Below are 21712 nucleotides of genomic sequence, written 5' to 3' on the forward strand. Positions count from 1 at the left end.
AACCTAATGTCGCTTCTATTAGGCCGTCTGATAAACTGTCTCTTCCTTTTCAAACTTTAATTTCCTTTAAAATGGCTCCGATAGGCAATAAGGACGCTGTGCCTCCTTCTTACTCTATAAATCATAGCCCTGACTCGGTCCCCTTTTGTGTACAAAGAAATGGCACTCGGCCAATGGGAGATTTTGAAGGTTGTATGAACATTGTAAATTTGACTGGAGAAAACAGGCCTCTGTATGTAGGGGGGCCTGTTTATTTTGTTTGTGGTAGTTTAGCATTTCCCTGGTTGCCCAAGGATTGGCAGGGAACCTGTTATTTAGGAATCCTGTTACCCGGGGTATTTGTAGCTAGTACATTGGAGGTTTCTAGGGCTCGCCCAGGGCGGGACAAGAACGGAGATACCCCTGGGCAAGTATTGGGAGATATAGCAAAATCAGTTATGCCCTTTTGGGGACAAATAACAAACTCTGAGAACATTAGGGGATTAGCAAGGGTACTGGAGAGAACGATCAACCGGACCACGGACATACTCTACAATATGACACTAGAACAAAAAGCAATAAGATTGGTAGCACTCCAAAATCGGATGGCACTAGATGTCATTCTGGCAGAACGAGGTGGAGTATGCAAATTGGTGGGGTCTGCTTGCTGTGTTTTCGTACCAGATTCCTCGCCGACAATTTTTAAAGCAATACAGAACTTGCATATTCTTAGTTCTGAAGTACATATCCCTGTAGGAGATTGGAATCTTAGCACCTGGTTCTGGGATTCTTTACGATCTTGGGGTTGGAAGGTGCTTTCTGTTATTCTGGTTATTTTGGGGATCCTGCTATTCCTTTGTTGCTGTTTTCAATGTCTTCCGAGTATATGTGGAATGCTAGGGGGATGCTGTGCCCAAGCAGTGAGCACAATAGGGCATAGAATATATGCCCCAGATACAGCATCCAAAGAGTTTGTGTTACAAGAGGTTCTGATGAACGACCTAATGGCTATAGATATTACAGACAATGATTCGGGATGTATGGATGACAATACATGGAGTTATTTGCAAAAGTATTAGAAATGATATTAGCACTTGGCATAGGCCAAAAGGAGGGTCTGTTGGAATTGAAATAATATTATGCCTCCTATCGCAGTTATTGAATGTGTATTGGCCTACGCCAAGTTGTCTAAAATATCATGTAAATAGACTCCGCGGCAAGGTCTTGACCTTAACGAAAAGTAATGTGAATCGCCATCTTGGATTTAGCCGCCATTTTAGGTTCTCTTGTAATGTGGAAGTCACCCTGAACATCAAAATGGAGGCTGAATAACATTCTGAGTGAGATTCTGGCCGTTGTGACCTCCGCACACACGAATAATTAATATGCCTGCAGGCCACTTGTTGGGGTCGCGAACTGAGACCTTGTCCTATCACTGACCTATGTGTAAATGAACAACTGTATCAGCGGAACTGATCAAAATGCATACATTATAGTATTGACCTGGCAAGGAACCCTAGGCCTGATCCCAAGAATGGTTAACCCGCGAGGGGGTTGGCCAAGGGCTGGATAAAGGATATAAAAGCCCAAGTATTCCAATGTACGGTCTCTCTACTAATGCATCGAACCCTCGTTGAAGTTCGTTACGTTACTCTGAGAGCCGAATAGCTATCCGTTTGTCAATTGACTTTGGTAACTGTTGTAGCTTTTAAATAAAGCACTTGTATGTCCTTTGTAACCTGTGTTGGTGTGTTTCTTTTGGGCTTCCCAGCCTCATATCAATTTTTATGTTTTCACACTGGTACGGATAATCTTGAAATCAGGTATTACGCTGCCACGTATTCCACAGTACAAAATATCAGTAGAAGGTGAGCGTGCGTTGAAGAGTATTGTTTCAGATTTTATACACCGAGGTGTGATTGAAGAGATTTCTGGGAGTGTGTGTAAAAGCCTGATTCTACCAGTATATAAGAAAGGAGATAACGTCTTACCCTACCGTTTTATAATTGATTTGCGTGCAATTAACAAGATTGTCACGCCACAGTTCCGATTGTTCCTGATGTTACGACCATTTTGACTACGATTCTGGCTACAGCCACACATTTTTAGTGGTATTGATTTGAAAAATGCTTTCTTTAGCATTCCTGTACATACAGATAGTAGGTACTTGTTTGCGTTCACTTTAGGAGGATGCTCTTTCACATTCACACGTGTTCCTCAGGGTTATACCGAAAGCCCGAGCATATGCAGTAGGGCATTGAAAGAACAGCTTGATATGCTTGGGTTGCCTGCAGGTGTTGGGGGACATTGCCAAGTCCATGATTCTGTTCTGGGGATAGATAATCAACTCTCAAGACATTAGAATACTTGCTAGGATTTTGGAGAAAACTATCAATGAGACTACTGATATCATGTTCAATATGACGTTGGAACAAAAGGCCATTAGACTAGTGGCTCTTCAGAACAGGATGGTGTTAGACGTCATCCTGGCTGAGTGTGGTGGTGTATACAAAATGGTTGGATCCACGCATTGCGTTTACGTACCTGAACCCATCCCCACCAAGCAATCAAGAGATTACATATTTTTAGTTCAGAAGTACACATTCCCTGAGAGGATTGGGATATCAGTACATGGCTCAGGAGTTTGCTGCAGACTTGGGGTTGGAAGATATTCTCTGTTCTAGCTATGCTCCTTAGTATAGTTCTATTTTGTTGCTGCTGCATCCAAAGTCTACCTGTCCTGGGTTTCATGATAGAGGATTGTTGTGCACGTTCATTGGTCAAACTGTAACCAAGCCCATACTTGCCTGTACACGTCACCAATGCACTGATCATGCAGGACTTTGCTATAAAAGAGTTTATGGCCATCAATGTTTATGATAGTGATGATTCAGGGTGTTCTGTCGATGACTCTGCATCCTGGTCGTCTGAGGATGCCATGTTTGGATGATGCTCTTGGCTTAAGCCAAAAGGAGGGTTTGTGAAAATATATTTAGTTTAGTGTCCTATAAGGTATGGATATTGGCCTAAGCACACTTGCATCACGCTACAAACCTATTGCCAGAATAATGGTGGCCATTTTGCCATTTTGTTTTATTCGCCATCTTGGATGCAATGTTCAGTTCAGCTCCTTGCTCATTCTGCCTTTCTCACTCTGAACACGGTAGAAGACAGTGGAATGAACTTTCTGTTATTTACGAGGCAGGAATGCACATTCTACTGAGTGTGTTGTTTGTCTTACGCTGTAGAACCTTGAAGCTTTTGTAGGAGCATAGCTAATATGCAAGTAGGTGCCCGTGGGAGAGCGTCGTATTCAGATAATGCACTTTAGGCGCTTACCTAGTGTAGGCACACAGTGCTGGCTACAGATAGAGTAATATAATGGCCTATGTACTCGGGTAATTGACATGAACCTGTTTTTTTCCTATATCACAGGACTACCCGAGGTGTATTAACAACAAGACCGCTACACCAGACGAGGTCTACTCCTTTGAAATAAGACAACTATAACAGATGACAGGTAATTAAAAGATGCCCAAAAAGTGGGGCCAATGAGCTCTATTATGTAGGGTTATTCATGTACTATGCTAATAGGAAATGAAATACAACACAAGACCCCTTTAAGTTGCAGATCAAGTATCAACACAGGTGCCCTGATCTAATTAACTGGAAGTGCCGAAATTCTTGACACTTAATGTGCTACTCCATTGCACATACAACAGATGAACAGGTACGATCATCAGTACCTAAATGAAACAATTTCGTACACTTAATGGTGGTGGGGTGTGGTGGATAGCCCCTTTTTTAATGTCACAAATTGATCTTTCTTTGAAAATGAATTATGCTATACATGAGATAAAGTTTACATGCAATACTCTGTTGCCAACTGTCAGTGCATCCACAATGTCTCCTTTACACCTGTACGCACACACTCTTCGTCCACTTGACCTCAGTCATAGAGGGGGTTATATTAACAACACCCTCATGATGATTATGAATGCAACACATGCTATTCTGAATAAAACAAATTGTTGGGTTTGCTTACATGTGCCACAGCATAGTGAGAAGGGAATAGGTTGGTATAGTCATCCTCTCCCTCTCTCTACTGCATGTTATGCCTCATTCAGAGCACTGTTCTTTGGACAATGGAACGTCAGCGCCACTGGTAATTTTGATGGTACAAATGTTAATGAATTTGATCGACTGGTATTGTTGCCGCTAGGATGTTCAGTGTTTGCAAATAAAAGCACCTCAATACTGCTACTGCCAAACATTCTGACAAATATTCCAGACCTTACCAATCGATGATCTCTTTTAAAATGACTCCAGTAGGGAATAAGGAGGTTGCTCCTCCATCATACACCATCAATCATGATCCTGAAACTGACCCATTCTGTTTGCGAAAGGAAGGTTCCCGGCCTATCGGCTCCTATGATAAATGCATAAAAACGGCTGTTCTAGTAAAAGAAGATAGGCCTCTGTATATAGGGGGTTCCATCTATTTCATTTGTGGGAGTGAGGCGTATCCTTGGTTACCTAAAGGCTGGCAGGGTACATGTTATCTGGGAATACTTTTGCCTGGTGTATATATCACTTCCACCACTGATATCTTGAAATCTCGTTGTAGGAGGGGAAATAGAAGGTGACATTCCCCTGCAGGTGTTGGGGGACATTGCCAAGTCCATGATTCTGTTCTGGGGATAGATAATCAACTCTCAAGACATTAGAATACTTGCTAGGATTTTGGAGAAAACTATCAATGAGACTACTGATATCATGTTCAATATGACGTTGGAACAAAAGGCCATTAGACTAGTGGCTCTTCAGAACAGGATGGTGTTAGACGTCATCCTGGCTGAGTGTGGTGGTGTATACAAAATGGTTGGATCCACGCATTGCGTTTACGTACCTGAACCCGTCCCCACCAAGCAATCAAGAGATTACATATTTTTAGTTCAGAAGTACACATTCCCTGAGAGGATTGCGATATCAGTACATGGCTCAGGAGTTTGCTGCAGACTTGGGGTTGGAAGATATTCTCTGTTCTAGCTATGCTCCTTAGTATAGTTCTATTTTGTTGCTGCTGCATCCAATGTCTACCTGTCCTGGGTTTCATGATAGAGGATTGTTGTGCACGTTCATTGGTCAAACTGTAACCAAGCCCATACTTGCCTGTACACGTCACCAATGCACTGATCATGCAGGACTTTGCTATAAAAGAGTTTATGGCCATCAATGTTTATGATAGTGATGATTCAGGGTGTTCTGACGATGACTCTGCCTCCTGGTCATCTGAGGATGCCATGTTTGGATGATGCTCTTCGCTTAAGCCAAAAGGAGGGTTTGTGAAAATATATTTAGTTTAGTGTCCTATAAGGTATGGATATTGGCCTAAGCACACTTGCATCACGCTACAAACCTATTGCCAGAATAATGGTGGCCATTTTGCCATTTTGTTTTATTCGCCATCTTGGATGCAATGTTCAGTTCAGCTCCTTGCTCATTCTGCCTTTCTCACTCTGAACACGGTAGAAGACAGTGGAATGAACTTTCTGTTATTTACGAGGCAGGAATGCACATTCTACTGAGTGTGTTGTTTGTCTTACGCTGTAGAACCTTGAAGCTTTTGTAGGAGCATAGCTAATATGCAAGTAGGTGCCCGTGGGAGAGCGTCGTATTCAGATAATGCACTTTAGGCGCTTACCTAGTGTAGGCACACAGTGCTGGCTACAGATAGAGTAATATAATGCCCTATGTACTCGGGTAATTGACATGAACCTGTTTTTTTCCTATATCACAGGACTACCCGAGGTGTATTAACAACAAGACCGCTACACCAGATGAGGTCTACTCCTTTGAAATAAGACAACTATAACAGATGACAGGTAATTAAAAGATGCCCAAAAAGTGGGGCCAATGAGCTCTATTATGTAGGGTTATTCATGTACTATGCTAATAGGAAATGAAATACAACACGAGACCCCTTTAAGTTGCAGATCAAGTATCAACACAGGTGCCCTGATCTAATTAACTGGAAGTGCCAAAATTCTTGACACTTAATGTGCTACTCCATTGCACATACAACAGATGAACAGGTACGATCATCAGTACCTAAATGAAACAATTTTGTACACTTAATGGTGGTGGGGTGTGGTGGATAGCCCCTTTTCTAATGTCACAAATTGATCTTTCTTTGAAAATGAATTATGCTATACATGAGATAAAGTTTACATGCAATACACTCTACCCCAAATATGAGACTAGTCACCCTGACTTTCTCTTATTTCACCCCACAGAACATGCTGAATCTATTTCTCTGAGGGGCATGCAGATTAGGTCTGAGAAAGCAAATAATGGGTCCTACGGAAGATGATATATGAAAGACAATCACTGAAACCGGTCGACCAGAAATATAGATGTCACCTGACTAAGAGTGATACATAGTGGACTTGTGCAGTTTTTAAATTTTGAATTGTAGATATTGCAATTTGTTTTATGTCTGAATTATGTGCTCTCGCACAATTTAACTGTGTATGTACTCTAAAGAAAGAGCTTTACAGCGGGTGCATTTCTATTTGTTGAGAGTGTGATTTTGATATTCATATTCTTAAAATGTTTTGGACATTACACTTGGGCCAACCGGACTCACCTCACGGAGAGCAAATAAATTGTTCGAATTCTGACTTCTAGTCCCACGTGAACTGTCTGTTTGACCAAAGTGTGCAGTCGGGAAACGTGTTTTCACGTAACTGCAAACTGAAAATCATCTCATCATATGTAGGAACAGGGTGAGCATTGCTCGCATGTACCCCCCGCTCTTAGTCGGTGCACCAGCGCTTTCTAGGGTGAGGAGCATCATGAAGGGCTAGGATAGTGTGTCCTTTCTAGGGAGAGTGTTAGGGCTGCATTGATGGTGCAATAAAGAAATTGGCTCAAGTGAAGCCTGTTGTCCGTTTTCTGTTTTGTGTGTTACAGTTATATTTGATAACAGAAAGGATACTATACCCGTTGTTGGAGGTAATGTGTACCTAAGGAATTCCCTGTGTGTTAGACAACCTTGTACCAAGGAACACGATATGCCCCATGCACAGATTTGCCCCTCTCCCAGACAGTAAATTGTCAATAGGAGGACAAGGAAAATGCAAGAACATTGCCTCAGTAATATCATCTACGTGGATAGGTGACGAACCCTATGGACCCTATCACATGAGGAGGCTGGACAAGTGTATCGTATGTTATTCCTGAATGTCTGAATGTATATATGTCTGGCACTCTGGATATTCAGTGTTCTCTCCCACCACGTTGTCTGTACTCATGCATCGTAGGGCGCTGAGACCCCAGTCCTGACGGTAATAAACACTGTCCTTTGACCTTGTGACTGGCTATTTCCATTTATTTGTCGTAAGCCTCATTTTGTGAGACTACGAGTGATTTGTAAGCATCCTTTACTCTGTGTGCTCATTGAGGTCTTTCAGTCACCCTCACCCCTCCTGAGATCTATTCTTGATTGCCACCAATGCTACCTTGATTGGTCTGGCTTGTCCAGAAGGTTACACTGTTCCAAGAAACTAGGCTGGTCTTCTGCACCTCTGCCCACAGGTCAGAGTTCAGAAATCCATCTTAACAACAATAGCAAAGTATATATGTCTATATTTGCTTTTCTCTGGACACAGGGTTGTTTGAGCATCAGAACTGCCTATGTTCCCATTATGTTTGCTTGTAAATGGTATGAGGAAAAAATGGTGTGGGCCATTACTCTTTTTTGCACCACCCTGACACTGATGTAAGTTCAGCTATATTATCTGACCAGAAACTTACATTTTTTTCATTTTCCCTGGGCGGGAGGTGGACATGCCCATCTCATTCCGCATCACTACCTTAAAGGGATAGTGTGCTCAAAATGTTTATTGTTCCCAGCATTCAGGCATGTGTTTTTAAGCATACTGTGATCGATCGTAAAAACAATTCCTATGCATTTTACCTTCGTTTTACTCACTTTTACAATTTCGAAAACAACGGTGTGGGTGTGGCCATCTTGTGCTAATCTTATCTGTTGCTGCATAGCCCTAAATTTGAGTGCCCTTGCGCCACTGAATCATATCACCCGCCCCTGAAGCTGTCATCACTATTCCAAACAATATGCTCCACCTATTTTCATGACGTTAGTGGGCAGCATAGCCAAACACGCACAGTCATCACCCATGTCATAACATCAGTTAACTCAGAACCCGGAAGAGCAACACACACATCCTCCCAGAGCGCATCCCAAATTGGATTTGAAAACAATATTGATAAAGGAAACATCATTCATCTGCAATTTAGCAAGTGCTTTTATTTAGCAAAGAACGCTCCAGAAACAACATTATCATGATCCGCACATGTCGATCAAAGACCAAGTGTATGTCCTTGGGTTAGAGCATCGAAACTTTGTAATGATGCACATGCTGTTCCTTTCGGGATAAGATGCGTGTTGGACGCAACTTCAATCCCAAGGCTTTGGCATCTGCTTCTTGCTAGACCGTAAACAATGACAGGTTGCTCCTTGTCACTGGTACCGCCAAAGGGCATATCGGTCCGGTCTATCGTCCCACATGAGGGTGATGCAAATCGAGGCGTTTAGGCGTATCTGCCATTGTTGGCTGAAGAAACCATCCCACGGCAGCTGGAAACTATGGCATTCACAAAACGGCACAATATATTTGTGTGGATAACATAATAAAAATATATTTTAGCCATTAACCCTGTAATTCAAACCACAAATAATGAACACACACAGAGAACATGGGGTAGTATTTGAGACTACAATGTGCATGAAAGTTTAGCGCTGTGAAGTAGTTATAGCTCCCAATGGGATGGAGAATTGAATAACAGATGACATTATAACGGAACTTGGAATATTATATATCGAAAAGCTAACCAAGATATCTCCTTTCACAGGGGATGATTCCACCCAATTTGAAACATGCTATAGTCACTCCTCTGTTGAAGAAGCCCACATTGGACTCATAAATTCTTCAGAACTTTCGGCCAATTGCAGGACTTCCTTGGCCGGCAACATTTTTAGAAAAAATTGTCACTAGTCAACTCCAGGGCTTTGTAGAGAGGGAATTGATAAAAGACAAATTCCAGTGTGAGTTTAGACCCAAGTATGGAACTGAAATGGCCCTTTGGCCCATCCAGGATGACCTGTAGAGGGCCGTGGATCAAAGTGAGCTGTCCCTTTTGGTGATGCTCGATTTATCCGCGGCTTTCGACACGGTCAATCATACCATCCTTTTGGGTCATCAACAAGAAGTGGGAAAAGTGTCTGAACATGCCTTGCACTGGTTTAGATCATTTCTGACCGTCCGCCACCAACAAGTGGGACTGGAGGGTTTTTCATCAGATGCCATTAGACTGATCTGTAAAGTCCCTCAGAGATCCTCTTTGTCACCATTACTATCCAACCTATACATCCGCCCTCTTTTAGAGATCTTGAGGCATCACGGATTGAACTTCCCTTCATACGCAGACGACACTCAGATCTTTCTCAGAGTCTCTTATTTTGATGATGCCTTTAGCAAACTGGCACAGTTCCTGAATGAAGTTTGCTCCTGGATGTCCCATAATCAGCTACAGTTGAATGCTGCCAAAATGGAGCTGATTTTACTCGGACCTAAACACCTTCTGCCTGCTGCTAAGAAGCTACCCATACCAATCTTGCTGGGGTCAAACCTGAAATTTGTCTCTAAGGTTAGAAACCTTGGCTGCATTTGGCAAAAAGACCTGGGTAGTGAGGCCCAAGTTGGATCAAAGGTTAAGGTGGTACATTTTGTAAGTTTGTGGTTGCGGGTCGCTGATGAATAATCGTCTGAATATGCTCAAACTAACAACCCATAACATTTTTAGTAAGCAATACCGGTAAACAAATCAAACCTTTACTTATTACTCTTTAAACTATACACAAATAACAATTATTAGTAGACTTACAAACAAAGTACGAGCTGCGAAATTGGTGTTTTAAATATGGCGCAGTATAAATTTAATCAATGGAACAAAGTATTGTCTACACTATTTTCAACAAATGTCATATTTGCACGTCGCTGAATTGTTCCGTATGCATACAGCACAAATGCCGTTTTTAATCGCAAAAATATTATGGATAGCTGAACTTACATTATGTTTGATAGTTCCATTCCCTTGGCGTAACGCAGAGTGTCCGCTCAGAACAACGGTTTGCATAAATTGAAACTGAATTTCCTAATGTCCATTTTCAAAATAGTAAATGTTATCATTTTTGCACATATTCGACACCTTGTGTCCTTCGAGCATAGCGACTGCTCCCTTTCGTCCAAGATCAAATAACAATTGATGCTTGTATTCAGCATGTATGCGTGGTAGGTTTTGTTTTTGTGAAAGAATGCCACAATAATAAAACATACTGGACAAGATGCATCAGTGTGAACTGATTAATTTCTTCTATCCCCACACGCATCGTCCCACGAAGTGACCTTCACTCGATGGGAGCGATGAGCCCAGCTGACCAATGCAGCATCCCAAGTCACCTGAAAAATAAACAAATTGTTTGCTGGCATCCACCAATGTTGCGCGATCATGAATACTTTTTACCCATCAGTAGTGAGGGTTATGAACCTATATGCAATGTCATTCATGATGCTGTGGCCTTTCTATGGGCTATATCATTCATTCTGGAGTCTCAGTGTTCTCGAAGAGCAGAAACCTTTGAAGATTTTTTTTTACTTTTGGTCAAAGTTTACCTTGTTAAACCCTGCAAGCTATCTCTTGGCTTCTTTCCCGAGAGGTATGTATTCATTATGTTGTAACATGCAATTACAGTTGCTCTTCAGTCCACAGAGTAGGGGATGCAATTACTTCAAGTTAGTTTTGGACAAAAGTTACACTCAAAGTAAGTAAAACCGATACTACACGCCACTGAAAGGCTGATGTTACCTAAGATTGCTTTTGTGTCTGTCTAAAACAAACCATGATATGGTATGGTGATATGATATGGAATTTGTAATGTGTTTATGCACGAGTGCTTCAAGGCGCAACGAGGCAAGGGAGGAGGAACAGAGGGAAGACAGAGACAACGATCTTACTAGGCAAGGTGGTATTAAGATCGTGCAAGTGCAGTGTAGGGAGAAGGGGAAATGTGGAGGATGAAAAGGTGGAGGAGCAGTGCAGTGCATAAAATAAATAGTGAAAATAAATAAATAAATACAATAAATAAAAAGTGTGGCCAGCTGGTGGCAAGTGCAAGGGTAAGTGCAGACATCAGGTAGTGGGCTAGGGGGCTGTAGGGATACAGAAACAGTTTCTGTGAGTCCAGGTGAGGGACAGGAAGCATCCAGGTGGATGTTAAAGTCTCCAAGAAGGAGGAGTTGAGTGGCCTAGACCAGGACGGAGGAGGAGAGGTCCGCCCACTCATAGTGGAAGAAGGAGATCTGACCAGGTGGCAGATAGATGGTAGCGACAGTAAGGGAATGGCCAGGATAGAAAGAGAACCTGCAGACAAGGTATTCTAAAGATAAGGAGAAAAGGATGTCCTTTTTAAACTTCTTCCTACCAGATTTAGTGAGGAGAGCCGGATAGTCGATAGATAAGCAGTTAGAAAAGATAGGAGAGAGAGAGGGCACCATAGAGTAAGCAGGGAGAGGAGAGAAGAGGAAGGCTGGGGGAGGTAGGAAGGGAGAACACAAGTGAAGGACACAGGCAGGTGCACATGGAAAGTAAAACCCAAAGTTACACTGTATGGCAACCTAGCAACAACAGGCACTTATTGGCAAAAAGTTGACAAAGAGGATACATTTGAAAAGACAATTTGGACGCTATGGTGAGCTCTGTAGAGCTATGGAGAACCCAAAAAATCACACACTTCAAAAGACTAGAATACTTTACTAAAATACTAAAATGTGAGTGTGTAAAAGCCTGCCCGCTCGCCGAGATGTTTGAAAAGATAATACACTGCCAATGCAAAACGTTCTGTTACTTATGGGGCAGACACAGGTCAGGCGATTGATCATTGCTATGAAAACCTTAGCCACCATAGGCCATCAATGGCAGTGCCATGCACTGCATGTGTGGATGTGGTTTGCGTCTAGCAGAGGGTTTGAAAGACAGCAAGCATCAGTATACCTTGGACTGATGGCAAATATCCATTTGCCTATCAGTATTTCAGCAACCCAAACAGGAAGTGCAGCACTGATGTGCTAGGGCAATTCTATTCAGAAATATATCACCAATAGCAACCACAGACATGTGTCTTATCGATTGAGGACCAGTAATATAAATGTAGGGAAGGTAAAAGATATACATTAATGAATCATACACTTGATTAAATCTGCATAATTAAATACATTTTAATACTTTTTATAGCATTGAAATTCAGTGTAACAGCATTCGATTGTTGATGTACAATGTCCAAAACATTGGGGAAAATATCGAAAATGTTATTGTCAACACATTATGAAGACAGCTACAAATCATTTAAATCTGGAAGTCATCTTTTCAATAAGTTCCGCTTTAGGTGGACAAGGCTTGTTAGCAATGTTTTTTGGCATTGTATGTGTCCTGGGAACACATTCTGGATCAACTCCATGAGTATGCATGGCCAACACAGTTAATGTTAGATCTTTCACGAATTATAATTCCATTTCCTAGTATATTGGCCTGGGGACCCACTGTTTGCCTCGTTTTGTAAAGGCCAAGAGGTAACAAAGTATCCTGAAGTTTCTGGCAGTTTTCGCTTGTTCCCTCCCCATGTTCTCATTGTGCGCCTCCATACCGTCTATGCCAAAATGATACCTTTTGGACCTGAACTTTAGGCACATATCATGGAACACCTCCAAATCTCTGGCATGACAGAATTCTGTGAGTCCGTTCAGGTCTCTAGAAAGAGTTTTATCATACACGATCTTCTCAAGAGCTTTGTGTGGAGGTGAACATGGCAACAACCACTTCTTCTTGCATTCTTGCTCCTTCGATAAAGGTCCATGTGCACATTCATGAAAATGTTGGTTTTCTGTCCATGAATGTATGTTGGAACAATGGTACATCAATGAATGCCATTTTTCAAGTAGAATTTCTACAGACCCATCACAAGTTTTGGAGCTGAACTAAAGATGGTTGCTGATAGACTGACACCACTTTAAAATAGTTTCTGAACCCTTTTTTTTGACAGCAGCTGTAATTTTTTATTGACTGATTTGGCAATGTACCATACATCAAATTGATGATGAATGTGTGGAAACTGCTCTTGCATGGCCTTGGCTATTGAAATATGCCAGTCTGTGGCTATGAGGTCGATGTGCATTCCCCTTGATTGAAGATGTTCAACGGATTTGAAGAAACCAGTTTTCTCCATGGCCACAGAAGATGTACATTTGGACACCTGTGCGATCATCAAACTCACAATTTATTTACTTTCCATGTCTTGAAAGTGGTATGTGCAGTACTTTGCTTAAAATCTGGGGCTGTCCTACTGTCCGTCGCCAGCTAGCCGGAAACGTTTGCCAAAGAATGTGCTTTCAATTGACATCTGTTCCATTTTCCAGGCTTGACTAATAGTGAGGAATAAGAATTCCCTTTGATATTTGTAGCACTGGGTTTTAGCAAGGAACTCAACTCGCACAAATTGACAGAAACTGGAAATCTTACAGAAAGTCTACCCGCTGAAAAGTAAAGCTGCTGAAAATAGTAGATTTCCAGCAGGCACTTTGCCCAACATCGGCTGAGCGGACCCTGAAAATGTATTATGGAGGTGGACACAGCAGGCTTGGATTTTCAGGTTAGTGCCTTGTAATACACGAGACACATTTACCAATGGCTGCCCGCATATGTTCCCCCTCAATGTATGGACACATTTCAGCATATGTCCAATCTTTAGCAGGCAGGTGTTGAATAAAATGTATTTTTGATCCTTTATTAGCCAATCATCCGGCATGAATGTGGTTTTAGTTTGTGACTCAAGTGTGGTGGACAAATATCCCAAACTATGCAAACTGAAGTACAGACATTTAGCAAATTCCTCGGTCAATAGCGTGGAAGCTTCCGTCTCTGTTAGTTCAGGATGTGATATTTGCACACAAATTGGACAAACAGGTAACATTGAATGTTTCTTGGGTTGAACATTTTTATCGGGTGTAGATTGTGTCAAGGGGACTGCGAGGAATGGCAATGCATCATCATTTTTATTCAATTTCATCTTGTCCAGATGTCACATGGTAGCAATGGTCAATGGACACTATGCACAGATCGCCGATCACATTCCATTCAGTTTCCGGCCATTGGGCATAAGCATCACTAGTCTGGTTATTGACTGGATCACTCTGCACCCCAATTAGTAGTTGCTCCATTGTGAAATCTGTTTGGCACGCAACATCTTTGGTTTCAATTGTTGTCTGTGTCTTTATACTTGTCTTCATTCTGGGCCACTAGGAGATGTGTTGAAAAACAGACTCAGGGGGTAATTCATATAATTTCGCGCACAAGTGGCGCACGCGGCTGGCGCACAGTGTGTGAGTGCGAATGTCTGCGCCAGCCGCGTGTGCTAAAATCGATTTCCGCGCACAGCGTATTCATGGATTTTAGCCTCCAAAACCAGCCGTGGCGCAGAGTGGCGCAGCGACCCTGCAACAGCGCCAGTTACGCCCCCAAGAACGTCCTTGCCTAAGGAAAAGCCATCAAAATCCCCAATCCAGCGCAAAGGGCTGTGCTAACCCTGGACCAGTTTACAAGGCTGCCAAACAGCAAACGGCAAGCGGAGAACGTGTATTACTGGGGTTCGCGTGAAGTTTCACACGCGATAGGCCCTGTGCGAGCGGGGTAATTGTATAACTGGGGTTTGCGTGAAGTCTCACATGCGATTGGATCCGGGTACGTGTATTTCGGGGGTGCGTGGGAAGTTTCACACGCGAAAGGGCCTGTGCGAGTGGGGTACGTGTATAACTGGAGTTTGTGGGAAGTTTCACACGCGATTGGAGCAGGGTGCGTGTATTACGGGGGTTCGTGGGAAGTCTCACATGCAATTGGATCTGGGTACGTGTATTTCGGGGGTGCGCGGGAAGTTTCACACGCGAAAGGGCCTGTGCAAGTTGGGTACCTGTATAACTGGGGTTCGCGGGAAGTTTTACACACGATTGGAGCAGTGTACGTGTATTACGGGGGTTCGCGGGAAGTTTCACACGCGATTGGCCCTGTGCGAGGGGTGTACGTGTATAACTGGGGTTAGTGGGAAGTTTCACACGCGAAAGGGCCTGTGCGAGTGGGGTACGTGTATTACTGGGGTTCGCGTGAAGTTTCACACGCGAAAGGGCCTGTGCGAGTGGGGTACGTGTATAACAGGGGTTTGCAGGAATGTTCACACACGATTGGCCCTGTGCGAGTGGGCTACGTGTATTACTGGGGTTTGCGGGAAGTTTCACACGCAAAAGGGCCTGTGCAAGTGGGGTACATGTATTACTGGGGTTCGTGTGAAGTTTCACACGCAAAAGGGCCTGTGCGAGTGGGGTACGTGTATTACTGGGGTTCGCGTGAAGTTTCACACGCAAAAAGGCCTGTGCGAGTGGGGTACGTGTATTACCGGGGTTCGCGTGAAGTTTCACACGCGATTTGAGCAGGGTACGTGTATTCCTGAGGTGCGCGGGAAGTTTCACACACGATTCTGCTGTCAGAGTGGTGTACTGAATTTCGGGGGTGCACGGGGATTCCTACACGTGAATTGGCAGTGTGGGTCCTCCCAGGTGTTCCCTCTACACCCTCCATGGCCCCTGCAGGCAGCCCACACCACAGGGGACTACCCTGCACCCCAGGTCATGTCCCACAGGCAGCCCATCTACCATGGGCCTGCCCACTAGCCAAGCCACATGTCAGCTTGCACTACTGATCACCCACTCATATCCCCCTGCACCCCCACCCCCCAGCAGTCAGGGGCACCTGCCAGCAGGCCCCCACTCATGTCCCCCTGCACCCCCACCCCCCAGCAGTCAGGGGCACCTGCCAGCAGGCCCCCACTCATGTCCCACTCATGTCCCTTTGCACCCCCAACCCCCAGTAGTCAGGGGCACCTGCCAGCAGGCCCCCACTCATGTCCCCCTGCACCCCCACCCCCAGCAGTCAGGGGCTCCTGCCAGCAGGCCCCCACTCATGTCCCCCTGCACCCGCACCCCCCAGCAGTCAGGGGCACCTGCCAGCAGGCCCCCACTCATTTCCCACTCATGTCCCCCTGCACCCTCAGCAGTGCAGGGCACCTGCCAGCCGGCCCCACTTATGTCCCCCTGCACCCCCATCCCCCCAGCAGTGAAGGGCACCTGCCAGCAGGCCCCCACTCATGTCCCCCTGCACCCCCACCCCCCAGCAGTGCAGGGCACCTGCCAGCAGGCCCCCACTCATGTCCCACTCATGTCCCCCTGCCCCCAGGTCATGACGATCCTCAATAATGGCCCTTATGGCCAGCCTCCCCAGCCCAAAGACCCAACCAAGTATTGCAGTCACCCACATAGAAAAGGCAATTACACAATACAACCCCAATGGCAAGTATGTAAATGAACACATGTCCGTCACACACACACAATGGGTGCAAGTGAATGTGAAAACCCATATCATGACATGCATGAAACCAATGATAATACCACACATCGAATTATGAAGAAAAAAATGTATTAAACACAACATGAATGTAATTAAAATCCAACACACAACAATGGGAATAATAAAAGAAAAGCTGCATGTCTGTAAAAGAATAAAAAACAAGAAATCATAATCCAAAGAAATCCAAAAGAAATGGTGTCCAAAGTCACAGTCCAACAAAGCAAATCCAAGGGAAAAAAGAAAGTGAAAACCATTGCTCCATGGTGAAAATAAAAAAAAAGAGAATGGTGAACTATGTACAGATGAACAATCCAGGGTCCATGAGCCCAACTGATGAAATGAAACCTATCAAAAATACTACCTAATAAAAAACTATATAAAAAACGTGGTGCATTGTCCAAGCGCAACCAAAATGAAGAAAAAACGAAAGGAAACCTAACACTATCTAACTATATACAATGGCGGCGGGCAAGTCCAGCAGCTCACTCTGTGGTGTCCGGGCCAGGGAATCATCGAACTCCATGTCTATTTGCCGGAGGCGAGCATCTGTCCTGGCCCCGAGGTCTCACAGGGAGGCACTCATGGCCTGTTCCATCTCCCTGCGAGTTGCCTCGAGGCACTCTGCCCGCCTCAAAGCCCGATGCATGGAGAACTCCGCCCTGACCATGGTGAGCCGCGCCTCTTCCGCCCGCCGCCGCTCCGCACGTATCTGCTGGCCCAACCGGTGCCACACGGAAGACACTCCCATTCCTGGGTCCTCCTGCCCTCTGGCCGATGCCTGCCCCTCTGATGTTGATGGCCCTGAGCCATCATTGCTCCCACCTAGAGCCTGCTCCTGCTGCTGCTGTCCATGTGCCGTGTCTGATGGTGCCTGCACATCCTCCATCAGCTGGTCTCCAGTTGTGGTGTCCGCCCCTGCTGGGCCGCCGACTCCCGACTGTGGCAGAGATGTGAGCAGCTGGCTGTGTTGGTCGGGCCAGGTCCACAGAGGGCCCTGGTGGAATCTGGGCCGGAAGACGGTGTGGAGAACGACTGGCGCATAGTCTCCACAGAGGAGGTGAGGCCCACGACACATGTAGGAACCCACCAACCAGGGCCCCTCCCAGCAGTGCCACATCACGACGCTGCTCTCTGTGATGGTGTGCGTTCTCCGCCCAGGAGGAACGAACGTCATCACGAATGACACGCGTGCGCAACGCGACACCAACCAGGATGGAGCCCATATGTTTGTGGGACCCCTCGTTCGCAGGTAGTGGAGAGGCAGATGACATGGCACTCTCCCCTACCTGCGGACAGGCCTGGGACGGGGTCTCCCTGCTGGTGCATGGTGGTGCAGTCACAGGGTCAGGGACAGCGACATGCACAGGACCCTCCGCGATGACCTGTGCTGCCTCCTGACCCTGGCCCTGGACTGCGCCACTTGCACCAGTGGTACTACCCCCACCAGGCCCCATGTGTGGCTCAGTAGCGGGCTCCTCCTCCTCTGTGGAGACCACCAACCTGGATATCTCCACACCGTCTTCCGCCATTGGTAGCCACTGTGGGGGCTCACCCGGACCTTCCGCCACAGCCGTTGTGGCAGATGCAGCACCAGCCCACTCGCTCCCGGATGATGGTAATTCCTGGGAGGGTGGCTGGGCCTTGTGTAGAGGGAGACATAGAACACAAGCATCAGGGTACAGTACAAAATACCCTAGACAGGAAGAAATAACACATGAGTGGCACTGTCAAATGTCACTTCCATCCTGTCATTCCACAACACATGGGTGAATGCACACAACACACATGCAGAAACAGTCCCGGCGCCTGCAATCAACATCAACATCCATGTAGAAGGGCCCGTGTAAACCAAGATGTTGTCTTCAAAGTCACATGCATCCATGGCGTTTCATAGTCACACACACACTTCTCAGGCACACACACACACGTGCACCAGACATGTACATGACACCAGCACCCATTCCTCACCCCCCCTCCATGTCCAGGAACAGAGACAGCCATGCTTTCATGTGTGCATTCCGCATAGAGCTTCCCATGTTGCATTAAAACACAGGCACCAACCATGTGGTTCACACATAACTGGTCTCACATGAATGACCATGATGTCCCTGCACACACACATCCATACATCGCCTATGTCACACATACAGGCAAGCATCAGACTACCAGAACACTGCAACATGCCCTGTCTCACACGGCAATGCCTGGCCACTTACCACACAACTCCAGATGGGTCTGCCGCCGAAGGATCTGGGCGTGGAGCGCTGGGCCTACGCGTTCCAGGACCCTCATCCGAATGTTACTCATGCGTGTCCGGCACCCCTCCGCGAGGCACCGGGCCTTGTGGAGGGTCCTGGACCTGAAGTCCTCCCAGGCATCTTGACTTGCTTGATGTCGCGGGTTGCCACACCCTCGGTGTTGATGGCAACCACTACGTCGTCCCAGATCCTCTCCCGTCCTTCCTTGTTGGCACATGATGTTCCGAAGAGCGCATCATAATGCCCCAGGACATGCTCCACCAGGACACCAACTTCGGTGGCAGTGAAGCTGGTGGCCCTCTGCCTCTCTGGCTGGGGGTTGCCAGTGGTGCCAGATGGAGATGTGCCCGACATGGCAACCCCAGAGGCAGGAGTGGGTGGGCAATTGGGTGTGGGGGCTGGGCTGTGGAGCAATGGTATCCCAGTCGGGAGACTTCTGTTCCAGCAGGGGTGGACACAGCAACTGGACCCCTGCAGATGGCTGATGTGCAGGCACCAAATAGCAGGGAATGTGGGCAGCAGACAATCAGGCAGCAGCAGATGGCAGGTGGGAGCGTGCTCGGGGGTCTGGGGGGCAGGAAAATGGCCTTCAGGGCAGGAGCGTGGTCTTCCGTGTGTATGTGTGCGTGGCCAGCTTGATACGGAGTGATTTGGCACGTGAAAAAGTTTCACGTCAGCTTGTAATTCGAGGAAAGGGCCTTAGCGTGTAAGCGCGTCATCAGACGCACACGCACGCGATTTCATTGGACCAAAGGCCCTTGGCGCGTAAGCGCGTAAGTTACATTACGCATGCGGCCGTTTCCCTCATAGCACGTGATGACAGAGCACATGTGGAAAACTGCACGTCCGAGTGTCATCGCGTGTAATTGGAGGAAAGGGCCCGCGTACACACGTATCTGACGTGTACGTGTGGGTCGGTTTAAAAGCTACGTGTAGGACGCCATTTCCTTGTAAGTGCTTTTCGTGGAGAGCGAGTGGGTGAAATCTGTACTTCTTGTCGGTTCACACGCGATTACTTCACAGTGTTTCTAGTTCGTACTCCCTGTTACCGCTGACAGCTCTTTTCGGATTTTTTGTTGGGCCTCTTTCCTCAAACAGAGTTCACTTCTCCTTTTGTCCTGTCTCCTCAGACAGCGTACAATTCTTCTTTTGGCGGGGGTGTTGCCAACGCGCACACGCGCGTATTTTTCACGTTCTTTTTCCAGGCAGACGGTGAGTTCTGCACGTACTTAGCAACTGTGCTTGCCCCGTGTGTCGCGTTCCCCTTCAGAGGTCATTGTAGGCTGCGTGTATTACGCAGACGCTTATTTTTGTGTTTCTGGGTGCCACAGCGTAGTGCGGGTTTCTTTTCTTCACGCACGTGGTCTACGAGGGGTTGCGTGCTTGTTGATTTTTGATTTTGGGCTGCCTGTGCGTTGCGTGACCCGTCATCTTCCCCCAGGGGTCACAGAAAGCCTTGTTAGAGCACTAGGGTTCGAATTACATCTAGTATCCTACCCCTTTGATCCCCAATTGCCCAGGACAATAGTTTACTGCAACTCCCATACACACAACAACATCAGTGCCATGGTTGGGAGGCGACCAAGCGGTAAGGGAGGAAAAGGTGTGGGGGGCGTGGTAGGGGACGTGGCTGGGATTTGCAGGGTGCCCCTATACCCCCATGTGCGGAGGAACAATCAGGGACACCCATGCCCCCCCCATGGTTGAGGGAAATGTGGCTGACACCATCCCAGCTCAGCCCCTGTTGGACCAGCCCATTGTGGCACCTGACCTGCCACAGGATGACTCCCAGGCTGACTTCCAGGTCAGCAAGTCTAGGCCACGTGTGGCGGTGCAAGTTGTTGTCACCAAGCCACGTGGATCTGGGGCAGCTATGTCATCTGCTGCCCCAAGTATGCAGGGTGGGGAGGCTGCAGGGGCAGCTGTAGATCCATCTGCCACAGCTCTGACTCTCCCAGCCAGGACAGTGTCAGTCCAGGTCCATCAAACTGACGTTCCCCCTGCCAACATTACCCTGCAACCAATGCCTGCATCAAGATCTATGGTCATTGTGCATTCCCACACTCCTACTACCCAGTCAACCGGCTATTCTGCCCCTACTGACCAGAGTGGCTTAGCCACTCTGATGCCGCTCCACTTTTAAAGAAGAGGAAGAAGGGTGCTCTGGCACGACAGGCTGAGACCCCAGGCACAGCTACACACTCCGGCACGTCAAGGAAGCCTTGCTTTAATGACGCAGAACTTGATGCACTTGTGTCCTATGTGTCGGCACATAGCCGCAAAATGTTGGTGACTGCAGGGTGCAAGACCACACCTGGTCAACGTAGGGCACACTTGCAGACCATCGCTGACCGCATAAGTGCCCTTGGATTTGTGAGGAGCACAGCTGATGATTGCTACAAGCGGTGGAATGACCTGAAACGCAGAGCACAGAACAAGCTGGCCTCAAATCATGCCGCTACTCTGGTGACTGGTGGTGGGTCTCCACAAGAGGACAATGAACTCACTGAACATGAGTCTGTTGCTGGGGCCTTCGTCACAGAGGAACAGATCCAAGGTGTGGGAGAACTACCTGATTATGATGCATTGTCCGGTGAGTGCCCATGCATGTGTGTGTAATGCATGTGTATGTTGTTTGGGTAACGGGTTCTGATTGAGTGCCAGGTGAGTGTGCCTGAGTGGTATGGGTCAGCCATGTCTTCATCCAAAACATTCAGCGGCCTTGGATTTGGGTGTGAGAGTATCCCTTCTGCCCACAGTAGTAATTTAGCGCAACATTACGGCAGTTGCCCTTGAAGTGGCATCTTGCAACAGCATTGTTTGTATTTTTCAGTGTTCGTTCAGGCTGATTGTTTCAATTCTCCCGCTTTTGCTACGCATTCCTGACC

The sequence above is a fragment of the Ambystoma mexicanum genome, chromosome 3p, assembly GCF_040938575.1.
Source record: "Ambystoma mexicanum isolate Mex_15411 chromosome 3p, UKY_AmexF1_1, whole genome shotgun sequence".
In the NCBI taxonomy this organism is placed as follows: domain Eukaryota; kingdom Metazoa; phylum Chordata; class Amphibia; order Caudata; family Ambystomatidae; genus Ambystoma; species Ambystoma mexicanum.